Here is a 12131-nt window from a genome sequence, read left to right on the forward strand (position 1 = left end):
TTTTATAATTCAACTTTGAACAAAATGAATTGCTAAATGTGGCAATTTCTGAGATACCAGAGAAAGGAGAATAATAAAGCATGTTGGCCTGCCCCAGTCTCAAAGGCTAATTTTCTCCTTCCTCTGCACCATGCATTGTGTTAAATTCTGCAGCACACTTACTAGTAGCTAAAATAAATAAGAATGAGGGGGAATATTCTCTGATAACATAACAATGGGGACTTGAATAATGACATGCATCAAGGGCCCAGTTCAATTTTTATGGAAGAACTTATATTTTGAACCAGGCCACATCGCAGGTGGCAGGAGGTTTACAAAAGTGAATAACGTATGAGTCTTTCCTTAAAAGAATTTATAGTCTTTTTGTGATTAGAGGATTTGAGAACTATTCCTGTGGCAGTCATTTTGTTCTTCTTCCCAAATAGTTAGATGGTAAGCCACCCTCCTATGGCCTTTCCTAGAATGCATTTTTCGGAATATCAAACTATCAACAGTTAGAAGGATACACTGTCTAGGCCAGAGAATACAGTGGCAGGAATACTTAGCAGGAGTCAATGATAATATGTTCTCAGTGAAGAGGTCATTAAAAAGTGATAAGAGGTGGGAGTGGATAAGATCCACCTTGTAATTTGGGAAAAATAAATAATATATATATTACATATTAAATGGGGACATAACACAATTGAGGGGATGAAGAAGATTTCTGAGATTGTGTTTGTTTTAAGTCAGTTTTGTCTTGAAATAACTGAATGAACATTCTTCTGGATGCAGTTGTTTTTGCATCAACTATCACTATAATATACTTTTACTTTTTCACATGATGCTCATTATTTATTGCTTTAAAAGTACTACTTAAAGATAAATATCATTGATTTCACTTATATGTCGAATATAAAAAACAAAACAGAAACAAACTAATAGATACAGAGGACAAACTGATGGCCCAAATGGGAGGGGGTGGGGTTTCTGGGTGAAAAAGGTGAGAGGGATTAAGAAGTATAAACTACCACTTATAAAAATAGAATGGAAGGTAAAGTTCAGTATAGGAAATATAGTCAATAACATTGTAATAACTATGTATGGTGTCAGATGGATACTACTTTTTACCATGGTGATTACATCATAAAGTCTAATAACAATTGTGTCCACCTGAAACTAATATATCAACTCAAAATAAAAAATAAATGTTTAAAATAAGTACACTTTATTGGGCACTTACTATGTTCCAGACATTGGCTATATGCTTTACATGCAATGTATCATTTTAAATATGAAAACAGTGTTGGGGGTAGTGGTGTGACTTTCCTAACTCTACACTTAAAATCCTGAAGCTGCATGAGGTTTTATGGCTGACCCAAGTTTTAACAGTCAGAGTCAGATCTAGATACTACATCCTATATGGTTTTAGGAAATAATGCATGACAAAGACACAACACAGTTTCATTCTTAAGTGATTCTATGGGCTTCCTTACATGTTATTCACATGCAAATAGCAGGTGCAGGAGTGGCTCCCTTAATGTCTTGCTTTTAGTTATTAAGTATATAGAGAATAGGCTGCTCTCTGCCCCAGCCAGGGTACAGCATGTCTTCTCACTCTGAATATTCCCTATTGCTGTTTGTGTGTTGAATCCATAATCTTTGTTGATGTGGAGACAATGTGGAAGCTTTCTTCTACTAATTTTGGAAGAAATAATTAAACTCCCCATTTAGCTAGAGGTCCAGAAGGCTATTCCAAAGTTTGTTTCCCAGTAGCCTGGACAGCACAAGATTGTGAGGGGCAAATTTAGACACAGGCTAAATGTTGCCGAAGAAAGTGGAATCCAAAAATAAGTTATCTTGATGACAATCAGTGAAAAAAAATGGATGAGGTTTTGAGAGATTCTGGAAGGGAGCTGAAGCAGTTTGCAACAGATTATTATGCAGCGTTGAAACCCGCGGTAATGTTAGAGAGCACCAATGATTAAGGACAACTCAGCACTCTTATAATTGTCTGCAGTAATCCTTTAAACATAATAAGGGAAGAGGAAACAAATATTGGCAAGTTACCTTAGCATCAGGTAGACAATATGAGTTCAAATGAAGACCAAAAGTTGAAGTGTGTGGGAGATCTAGTGAGGCTCCGCTGACTTGACAAATGGGGGCATGTCTAGTGGAAGTGGCAGATAAAGTGAGTGTGGGTTGACGACACATGTGGAAAGACAGGAGGCCAAAATATGGGTCAAGAGCAGCTAAAGTAACAGCAGGGAAACCAGAGCTAATAACACTAACTTAGGAAGAATTTCCAAATCACCATGAATGACTTAAGTATGGCTACTTTTGTGGGTAACAGAGTGAAGTGAATATTGTCATTAGCAGAGTATAGGAGGACTTTGAGAAACTAAGATATCATAATGATGCTAAGAAATTAAATAAAAGTAAAATATTGATAAGATTAACTCAAGTTGAAAGCTTATATATTTTTTTTTTTTTGCCTGCACACGGAGTCTTTATTTTATAGCCAGATTCCATGAGGCAAAGTGCGGGCGTGGCCAAGATGTTTACAATGTTCTCGTGGGTTTTCAATCTACACAATTACATGCACCTGATCAAGCTTCGTTTACTTGCTGCACCTCCCACGACCCATATCACTAGCCACCTGGGAGCCGGCTTTCCACACCACCTCAGACACATATCTGGATTTTAAGAAATAAACAATACACTTTTATTTATTCAACCACTATTGGTCATTGGAAACGTGTCAGCCACTCCCTTCCTCCCTGAAATCAATAAAAATATAAAATAAAATAAATATATCTACAAACACACATTACAGGGAGGAAGCTCCGGGCGTGGAGGCCCTGGATGTGGAGTCTCTGTGCATGGAGTCATTGGATGTGGAGGCCCTGTGCATAGAGTCCCTTGATGTGGAGGCCCTGGATATGGAGGCCCTGGATGTGGAGGCCCTGGGCGTGGAGTCCCTGGATGTGGAGGCCTGGGGCGTGGTGTCCCCGGGCGTGGAGACCTTCCTCTGGTGCATTTATAAAATAAAATAAATAAAATAAATATATCTACAAACACACACACATTACAGGGAGGAAGCTCCAGGCGTGGAGGCCATGGATGTGGAGGCCCGGGGCATAGAGGCTCTGTGCATGGAGGCCCGGGGCGTAGAGGCTCAGTGCATGGAGGCCCCGGGCGTGGAGGCCTTCCTCTGGTGCATCCGCAGGTGGCGGTGGTAGGTGGAAGACTGGCGGTAGGTCCTCCCGCACTGAGCGCACGCGTAGGGCTTGGCGCCCATGTGGATGCGCTCGTGCGCCAGCAGGTTGGTCCGGTGGCTGAAGGCGCGGTCGCAGCGGAAGGGCCGCTCCTCCGCGTGGATCAGCTGATGCACGCGCAGGTCCGAGGCCTAGAAGAAGCCTTTGCTGCACGTGGCGCAAACGAAGGGCCGCTCGTTGTTGTGCCTCCTCTGGTGCAGCTGGAACCGAGAGAGGTACCTGAAGACCTGGGGACACTGGTCGCACCGGTACAGCTTCTGGGCGCTCCCCGCCTCCCGGGGCGCCTCGGGGAGGCTCTTCCTGGGCAGTGGGAGCACTTGGACGTGCTGAACCGGAGCTGCGTGGACTCTCCCCGGACACCTCGCTCTCCGCGGGCCCTCAGGGCTCTCTCCCTGCAGGATGAGCAGGGAGGGGGGGGGGGGTCTGGACTGGAAAGGTTGTCGCCATCTTCATCTGCATCTCCTGGTGCTGTTGTCCGGGGTGTCTCTGGGGGAGTCCGGAAGGGTGTCCCCGGGGTGAGCGCCATGGGGGCTGCTGCTGAGCGCTGTTCCTGGAAGTGGGCCAGGACCTGTCCTAAGGGCATGTTCTCTGAGAACAGGGCTTCCTGCCCCTCCATGCTGACATGGACCAAGCTGGGGGGCCTCAGGCCCTCATCCCCCAGGTCCTCCATGAACGCCTCCATGTCTCTGCCACTCGACTCCCACTTCTCCTGCCACGCGGCCCTCTGGCTGCTGGGCCTGTTGAGCAGGAACTGCTCCATCGCCAGATGGAAAAATAGGGCATGTTCTCCGAGAACAGGGCTTCCTGCCCCTCCATGCTGACATGGACCAAGCTGGGGGGCCTCAGGCCCTCATCCCCCAGGTCCTCCATGAACGCCTCCATGTCTCTGCCACTCGACTCCCACTTCTCCTGCCACGCGGCCCTCTGGCTGCTGGGCCTGTTGAGCAGGAACTGCTCCATCGCCAGATGGAAAAATCATCTCCTGCTCACTGTGCGTGTCTGGCTCCAGCCATGAGCAGAAGGACCAATAGATGCCCTGCAGCTCCGCCTTCCCATGCCGAGCAGGACCAATAGATGCCCTGCAGCTCCGCCTTCCCATGCCCGTGGCTGCTGTTGTTCTATGAGTTGAGCCCAGGGCTGGGGAAGCCGACCTCCTCCGCCTCCTCTCCCTCCTGGTTGAGGGGTCCTCCGCGAGATCTAAGCTTGAAGTTTCCTGCCCAGGGGCCGTTCCTGGCTGGTTCATCTTGAGATGCCATTCTCCTCATGGACACAGACGTTCACGCTGGGTGATCCTGGCCCAACGCTGAGCTGCTGTGGGGCTTGGCTGTCAGCTCTGGTGCCTCTCGAAAGATTATTGAGTCCTGGCTGGTGTAACTCGGTTGGTTTGGCGTTGTCCCATGCACCCAAAGGTTGCCAGTTCAATTCCTGGGCAGGGCGCATGCCCAGGTTGTGGTGTGCAAGAGGCAGATGGTCAATATTTCGTGCATACTCTTCCTCTCCCTTCCTCTCTCTCTCTCTAGAAATCAACAATAACAATTTAAAAAATCTTTTTAAAAATATTCTTGTAAAGGTTGGAAGGCAATGATAATAAAACACTGAAGTTTTTTTCTCTTTGCCCCTCAGTTATCCTCCTCAATATTTTACCTTATACAGTATTCAGTATTTTTAATTCTAATCGTTTATATCTCTTCCCACACCAGAATGTGAGCTCTGAAAAGGCAGAGAATATATTTTATCTTCTTTATTTAAAAATATATATAGTTTTACTAATTTCAGAGAGGAAGGGAGAGGGAGAGAGTGATACAAACATCAAGTATGAGGGAGAATCATTGATCGGCTGCCTCCTGCACACCCCCTATTGGGGATCAAGCTGGCAATTCAGGCATGTGCCCTGACCTGTAATGGAACTGTGACCTCCTGGTTCATAGGTCCACGCTCAACCACTGAGCCTTACTGGTCTGGCTTATCTTCTTTCACATTTGTTAGATGAATTGATGAGTGTATGGATGGAAGGATGGACAGATAAATATACCAGTAAAAATATAAAATATAGCAAAGCTATGGATTATACATAAAAAAAGATGTTATTGACATATAGGGTATAATGATGCAAATCTATAGGTATCATGGTGTAAACACCCTGGAAAGTCCTGTGTGTAGAAAATGTTCTTATTTTTTTTCTTGGGAGAAAAAATAATTTTCTTTTTACCCTCCTAAGTCCTTCTGTCTGGTCTAATAATCAAATTAAGAAGAGTCAGATTGTCAGGAGAAAATAATCAAATTTATTATATAAGTACAAGGGGACACATAGAAGTATATGGCCCCAAAGACACGTCAGGCAGGTAAGGCTTCTATGTCTCTGTGGACTAAGGAGAGGGAATCAGGGAGAGAAGCAGGGATCTGGGATTTCAAAGAGAAAGTAGCCAATCATTTCATAGGTAAAGGCAAAAGAGCAAACATCTAGTTAAGGATTTCTTGCCGGGCCACCCAGAAACAATCGGCTAGAGAGGAGAGTCTAGCAAACCAACTTTGGGAGAACTCCTCCTTGTCTGTTACACTGAGTTTATGTTCAGCTAAAGTGAGAGCTCCCTTCCTCTAAGCAGGTTTTTCTATCTGAATTCCTCTAGGGATGTATTGGGGAGGGTTCAAGTTCATTTCTGAGTCCTTTGTTTCTTTAAAATAATGAGCTTAAAACAATATCTCAAAAAGGCATATTCGGGAGTGACAAACTCAGATTCCCTTTAATTCCATGAATTAAAAATATGAGAAAAATAAATGTCTTCTCTTAAGAAGAAGTGCTGGTCCTGGCCAGTATGGCTCAGTGGATAGAGCGTCAGCCTGCGGACTGAAGTGGCCCAGGTTCGATTCCCAGTCAGGGCACATGCCTGGTTTGCGGGCTCGATCCCCAGTAGGGAGCAAACAGGAGGCAGCCGACCAATGATTCTCTCTCATCATCATTGATTCCATCTCTCTCTCCCTCTCCTTTCCTGTTTGAAATCAATAAAAATATATTTTTTTAAAAAGGAAGTGCTTTTCCCAGAGAAGGGTGCCAACCGAGGAAAAGTAGTTGAGAAAGCTGCTCCTAGAAATATTAGGAGTAAACATCATCATGGAAGGAAGAGAGGGAATATAGTTGAACTAGACTGAAACAAGCTTGTGGGTGGAGCTAGCAGAGGAGTTCAAGGAATGCAGCAGAGAGTGGAATGAAAAAGGCGGGAACCTGAACAGCTGGCTGCAGGAACTAAAGCCCAGCACGGGGAGCAATGCAGAGGCAGGAGAAAGCCCAGGTCCCGGGTGCCAGAGGGAAGCTGGTGCCGGCAGCCGGGGGAAGGAAAGCCTACTCTTGCACGAATTTTGTGCATCAGGCCTCTAGTTCATAAATAAATGAGCAGGTTGTGCCCCAATAAAACTTTATTTTTTGGATACTGACCTTTAAATTTCATGTAACTTTAATGTGCAATATTATTCTTTTTATCCTTGTTCAACTATTTATAAATATAAAATCATTCTTCACTTGTAGGTAGTAAAAAATGCAGTGGTATATGAAATTTGACCCATATGCTTTGACAGGTATATGCATATTTATGTTTCTATATAATTTACTCATTCATGTCGTATAAGTATATATTACCAATTACAGATACATCTCTCTTTAAAGGTGTGGTACTTTCTGTAAGAAAAAAGTTAACTGAGCAGTAATATTTCTTAAGAGTTGATCAGTTTGATTAAAAAGGAAGAATTCTACCTTAATGGTTATAAATGACACTTAGGCAGGGTTTTCTTTTCAAGTGGCTGAATGAAAAACGATCTTTCAGAGCTTTTAGTGCAGCTTCGGCTGAACAATAAGAATAAATGGGGAAATAAAATGTTCAAACTTAAACACACTGAAGAACTAGTCAAATAATTTCGATCTCAGCCTCCAGATATTTTCCTACCCTAAAATAAATGCGCCATGTAAATGTTGACTTGTTTTATTATTTTTGTGGGTAGTAAGATAAGATCCTTCTATAAACTCTGAGGATATCACATCTACATAAATTGTGCTTCTAAGTAACTTTATAATTTGAATGTTGAAATTTGTGTATTCCCAACATCCTCCCACTCAAATAGAAGTGTCTGATAATTTTATGTTTTGTGCATTCTAAATATTTGGGCACTTAGGTCATGGGCCACTTCCTCACAGATGGTCACTGGGAGACAGACTTTTCATTTATTCTCCCACTCTCTCTTCTTTATGAAAGTTCTCTCTTTTCTCTAGGTCATCTGATTATAGCTAAAGATATATCCCTGGGGCTTTATTTCCAATTCTATTGCTAGCTTATTTTATAACCTGGAACAAACTTCAGCACTTTATAAAAGTGCTTGAGTATCAGAGCTGAAAGGAAACTTTAACATCATTTACTCTAATATCCTCTCATTTTTCTGAATGAGAAGATGAAATTAAAGCTCAGAAGGGTGAGGAGAATTGCCAGATGTCACGAAGTTTGTCAGTTGCAAAACCAAAGTGAAGCCAGACATCTCAACAACTACTTTAAAACTCATAATAGTGAGCCATTCAGCTTTAGGTGACATAAAAAAACAGTGAAAAATACTTGCTTATTTTATTTCTTTAATAGAATAGGCAGACCTATGTGGGAAACTCAGTTATAATCAAACATTTAGTAGCGATGGTATTCCTATATAATAAAAGCTAATATGCAAATAGACCAAACGGCAGAACAACCGGAACAACTGACCAACCAGTCGCTATGATGTGCGCTGGCTACCAGGGGGCATGCATGGAACATGACAGGCATAGGCCATGGTGGGATGGTGGAGCAGGTGAGCGGGGCACCAGACCAAGGCGGGCACTGGTCGCTGTCACGGGGGAGAGTCTCTGGTGGTTACTGAAAATTCTTTGCTCCTGTCCAGCACTTACACCTGCTGCCAGCGCCAGCCCCACTCACACCCACAGCCGGTGCTGGAGCTGCCGCTCACACTCGCTGCTGGAGCCCAGCGCCAGTCCTGATTGCTTGGCGCCATCAGTGGGTATAAGCAGTGGCTGCCGGCCCTGATCACCTCTGAGGGCTTCTTCACCTCCCCCTGCTCCTGAGGGTTGATCAGGGCAGCAGCCACCACTCACACCCACTGATGGCACTGGTCCCGCTCACACCCACTGCCGGCGCTGGCCCCAGTCGCTCCGCGCCATAAGCAGGTGTTAGCTGGGCCAGTCAGCACATGGGAGCAGTGGCAGTGGGAGTGGCGCTGCTGGCAGACATAGGACTGGGAGCCACTGTGGGAGGGGCCAGGTGGGGGCACGGAGGGTGGGCCGAGACCTGCCCCTGTGGCCTACCGCAGCATTGCAGCCCACAGTTCCTTTCAAGGAGCACAAATTTGTGCACTGGGCCCCTGGTGTGTATGTATATATATATATATTTGCACCTTTTTTTAAATCCTCACCTAAGGATATTTTTTTCATTGATTTTCAAAGTGGAAAGGAGGGAGGAATGGGGAGAGAGAGAGAGATCAATGTGAGAGAGAAACAGCAATTGATTGCCTCCCACATGAGCCCTAGTTGGGGGTCAAACCCAAAACCCTAGGGTCCCAAGGCCAACACTCTAACCACTGAGGTAAACCATCCAGGGCAAAAATTGCATCTTCTTTATCCATTCTATCCATGGGCACTTGGGTTGCTTCCATAGCTTGCCTATTCTATATAATAAAAGCCTAATATGCTAAGTGTCTGGTCATCCGGTTGCCCGTTCAACCAATCAAAGCATAATATGCTAATGATATGCTAAGGCCACTCAATTGCTCACTATGGCATGCACTGAACACCAGGAGGCAAATGCTCCAACAGATAGGTAAGCTGCTGTTGGGGTCCAGCTGATCGGGACTGAGTGAGATGGTCTGGACACACCCTGGAGCCCACCTGTGGTTCCTCCCCGGCTGGTCAACCTCCTGCTCCTCTACCCAGCCCCGATCATTAACCAGTGGGGTCCCCCGGCCTGGCCTGCACCCTCTCGCAATCCGGGACCCCTCAAGGGATGTCAGAGAACTGGTTTCAGCCCCACGGCAGAACGACTGGTTGCTATGATGCACAGCACACTGACCACAAGAGAGCAGATGCTCAGTGCAGGAGCTGCCCCCTGGTGGTCAGTGCGCTCCCACAGAGGGAGCCACTCAGCCAGAAGCCAGGCTCATGGCTGATGAGCTCAGCAGCAGTGGTGGGAGCCTCTCCCATCTTTGTGGCAGCACTAAGGATATCTGACTGCAGGCTTAGGCCTGCTTCCCCTGGGAAGTGGACCTAAGCTGGCAGCTGGACATCCCCCGAGGGTTCCTGGACTATGAGAGGATGCAAGCCGGGCTGAAGGACCCCCGAATGCTCGATTTTCTTGCACCGGGCCTCTAGTTATCAAAAAAAAGGGTTTAAGTAAATTTAAATGCTAAACGTATTCAGGTTAATATACCCTTATGGATGCAATAATGAAAAGAAGCTGCTGTTTTAAAAATTTTATATACGTATGTGCTTCCTTACTATGAAATGACTCAAAAGGCATATTAATAAAAAGTATGATCAAAAATGGGTGAGGGCCGTAACCAGTTTGGCTCAGTGGATAGAGCATCGGCCTGCAGACTAAAGGGTCCCAGGTTCGATTCTGGTCAAGGGCATGTACCTTGGTTGCGGGCACATCCCCAGTAGGAGGTGTGCAGGAGGCAGCTGATCGATGTTTCTCTCTCATCGATGTTTTTAACTCTCTATCTCTCTCCCTTCCTCTCTGTAAAAAAATCAATAAAATATATTTTTAAAAAAATGGGTGAGGGAATTGTCTAGTGTCATTATAGTAGGCAGCTAGCCAGGTAATAACAAAAGAGAAGGGAGCCAGACATCTAGTTAAGCCAAGTTAACTAGGAAGAGGCAGCTTCCCAGTCACTCAGGCTTCTGAGTGGACAGGACAGATCTGCTTTCCAATCTCCCCAGTCCCTACGCAGACTACTGGAGGGAGGAAGAACCAGTGAGCGAAATCCCTCTGCTGAGGCCTGCTCCATAGAAGCCAGACTGGCTAGCATAAAGGGGAGAGGCCTAGCCTGGGACAATCTGGGGGAAAATGATTAGCATAAGGAGATCCAAGAAAGGGGTTGGCTAGGGGCTGGGCCCAAGCCCAAGCTCAGGAAGAGTTAGGAAGATTGGTTAGTTTGAAAGAAAGAATACCCCTTCCCAAACCAAAGGAAATATCATCAAAGCTTAACAAAGGCCCTATAGGCAGCACCCACATGAGTTCTCTCGGGTTCTTGTTCCATAGCAGCCGCCCAGGCCAAAGCGCTGCATCCAAGGTGGGCCAGAGGGGAACAGGGACCGAGCTGCACTACTGAAGCTGTGGTGCCGATGCTGGGTTAAGGGCCCGGCAGCTCCGGCTCCTGGTCCTCCACCTGGTGAGGCCGAGTGTGGGCTTGGACCCCAGAGATGGACTTCGTCCACAGTGAGACGGAGCTGAGCCACCTGGTTGTGGATGAGGCACCGTGGCAGCCTCTTCAGGGGCATCTATGCCCCGTGTGCCCTTCCGTTAAACCTCACCACTTTACCTGAAGTCCTCCTATGCGTGAGTCCCTAAAGTGTGTTTCTCTTGACTTCGCTAGAACCCATTTCCAGACCAGTCCGGCAGACCCGCCTTGGTTCCAGTCCACATCCAGCAACAGTGTGAGAGTAGAAAGAAACATCCACCTTTTCACCATCCAACTTGACTAAGAGAACAGGGGGTGGATTTGTTAATGATAAGAGAAAGGAAAGTTAGTGCTCAATCATCTCTTAGATGTCAGGAGAACTTTGACTAAACCAAATTAAGATGAAGCCCAGGAGCAATGGATGAAGCATGTTCTGTCCAAATAACCCTCTGTTTGTCTCCAACAACAACACGGGCTTTCCCTGACTGGGACTGTGAGTCCTTCCTTCCCCTTTGATCATTCTCACACTGGTGATACTGCTCTCCCCTTTCCTTACTCATCTCAATTCATTTGTTCTTCACTTTAATTCTGAACTATCTGTTTCAAAAAAACGAAATTTCACAGGTATCTACCAGGGTAGAAGGAAGCCCTTAAATTTGGTGATAGAAAGTTAAGCACCATCACAAATAAGAAATAAATTCATCCTTTCTCACACGGGCACCTCAACTCAAAAAAGAGTTGACTGACTGGAATAGTTATATTTATAAGAGAAAAAGTTAAATCCAATCATTCGGTACATTAGCATAAACCAGGACTACATATTCAATGATAAGGAAACAGAAAGGAAGAAATTCACAACATCAAGGTATTGGAAAAAAAACAAACACCTGTAACTTAAAAATAGAGCAAAAAAATTCAACTTGTAGAGTTTGTGATTGTTCTCAGAAGAAAATTCAGAGAGATTGATTTGATGTGACTGTTTTATAGAGAAAGAAACAAACTGTGATCTGGGAGACCTCCAAAGAGAACCGGTATTAAGTTCAGAGGCATGATATTCCGAGATGGCTTATAAAGTGAAAATGAGGAAGTTGTTCTGTGTGTGACTGGGTAGAGCTATAACCTCCCTATCGGCCCTGCCCTGAGTGTGACAATGGCGGCGCCCCAACCCCCTGATCGGCCCTGCTCTGTGGGTGATAGAGGGTGGCGCCCCAAACCCCTCCACGGGCCTTGCTCTGTGTGTGACAGGGTAGAGCCATAACCTCCCCTTGGCCCTGCCCTGAGTGTGACAGGGTGCAGCGCCCCAACCCCCTGATCCGCCCTGCTCTGTGTGTGACAGGGGGTGGTGCCCCAGCTCCCCTATCGGCCCTACTCTGTGAGTGACAGGGGGGAGCTCCCCAACCCCCTGATCGACCCTGCTCTGTGTGTGACAGGGTACGGAGCCCCAACCCCCCTGAT

Source organism: Myotis brandtii, unplaced genomic scaffold, assembly GCF_000412655.1.
Source record: "Myotis brandtii unplaced genomic scaffold, ASM41265v1 scaffold850, whole genome shotgun sequence".
NCBI classification, from domain to species: Eukaryota; Metazoa; Chordata; class Mammalia; order Chiroptera; family Vespertilionidae; genus Myotis; species Myotis brandtii.